The following is a 2012-nucleotide window of genomic DNA, read 5'->3' on the forward strand; positions in this document are numbered from 1 at the left end:
GAATAGAAACACTGTTATATATCATTGGGTTAGCCAAAAAGTCTCTTTAGTTTTTTTCTATAAAATAAAAGACACACTTTCATTTTTACCAATAACTTGATTGATTTGGATATTTTGAGTATGTCTACTATCGGATAACGTTGATTGTTCTCAGTTAATGTCTTAAATCAATGGCCATTAACTTCAACTGGTCTACCCAATGTGGAGCATTGTCCAATGAGAAATCTTCAGCATGAAACTTTGGAAACCACTTTTGACATGTTCTCCATATACTGTATGTCTTTTTTTTTTGCGTTTCAATTGTGTTTTTACCTTTCTTGAAATAATAAAGCATAATATGCCAAAAATTTTACGTACTTTCTTCCAGCTTCAATATTAAAATGGCTACACAAAAATTCACCAATTTCAGTAAGTTTTTTTAAATGTATGCTGATATGGCAGCTGTCACAATACAATCTAACAAAATTGTTTTGAATGACGTTAAAGACAACTAAGTGCTACTAGAGCCATCTTATGGGGAAAAAAAAAAGCTTTTGGTCAACCCAATAAATGCAAAGAAGCTAAAGATACAAAAATGCTATTCTGAGAATTCACTTACATAATCTTATAAATGTAGGCTATTTTGATAGAAACAAAAAGTTATTGCCTCTGTGTGCGGGATTGCCAACAAAGGGCACAATGGTGTTGTCTGCATATTGTCAAAATTCATCTAACCATACACTTAAAATCTGTGCTTTGTATTGTTTGTACATTTTAGCATATTGGGCTAAAATGTATGTGTAGAATAAAAGAAAATACAGACATTGTCTGTAGGGATTGTATAGAATACACAAATAAGCAAAACACTCATTCACAAGAAAATGAAAAAACTATTTCAGTATTGTATGTGTTGTAATGTGAAGTGAAGAAAGGGCTACATATAAGCCAAAGGAAACAACCATTCTACTGGAGCTATATTTAAGAGGATTGGGACAGGAACACAAAAGAACATGAAGCAGAGAAGTATGACAGTTGAGAAGAGCCATTAGAAAAAGTGGTGGAAATAATCGAGGCTTGTGTAGATACTGGGCTCAGAACTGCCTCTCAGCCTTGTATAAGCTTCTCTCATTCCCTACCCCCTCCGCTTATGTGTGTATATAGTGTGTGTATCTCAAGGGAACTATGACAGAATTAATATTCTCATAATTAAAAAATAAAAAATAAAATCAATAAGTTATAAACTACTAGGATGGCTGTTGAAAAACAATGTGAAGGTATTATTTCTAATAAGTTAGAATCATGTTTCCTTTTTGTGGGATAATTTATATATCCCATAAGACATGGCCTTCTATAGTTGCTAAGCCTGAATGGGCATAAAAATTACCTTCATGAGTTGTCTAAAACAACCTTAGGAGAGTCCAATGAAGTAAGACACATATATGACTCTGGAGTCTATATTTAGCAAACTCTGGTAATTCTGAGGCAGCCAGCCTGATGCCACCATTTTGTAAGCTGCTGTATGAAACAACTGAGCCAGAGGAGTACTCTCAGGCCTCATCATTTCCTTTGTCCTAACATACTTAGTGCAAAATATAAATGGTACTATTTTTAACTTTGCATGACTTTGGAAATTACTTCGTATTAAAATATAAAAATCTTGACTGAAGCAGTATATGTCATAACTTAGAAAAACAGTTGAGTGTCTCATAAGGTAAAATGATTTTCTAATTCTGTATGTTCACGTATAAACAATTTTGAATTAAAAGAAATATTTTATCATTGAATAACTATTTTAGAAAGTTTGGAGTATCATCTTTCAAGGTCAATTATTTGAGTTGACTTATCAACTTGAAAGTACAAATACATGACTTATACATGCCCTCCAAGTTAAATATGTTCAATTAATTTTTCTTCACTTTACTGTTCCACATGGTTGAGCAACAAATTGGAAATTGGATTGGGAAATGTTTCCCAGAGATCAAAATGCCTTCTTGGATATTGAGTTCATTTCAAAAGATCACAGTATTCTTAAA

This window comes from Pteronotus mesoamericanus, unplaced genomic scaffold (assembly GCF_021234165.1).
Source record: "Pteronotus mesoamericanus isolate MK-2021 breed Mesoamerican mustached bat unplaced genomic scaffold, CSHL_Meso_final contig_43, whole genome shotgun sequence".
Classification (NCBI taxonomy): domain Eukaryota; kingdom Metazoa; phylum Chordata; class Mammalia; order Chiroptera; family Mormoopidae; genus Pteronotus; species Pteronotus mesoamericanus.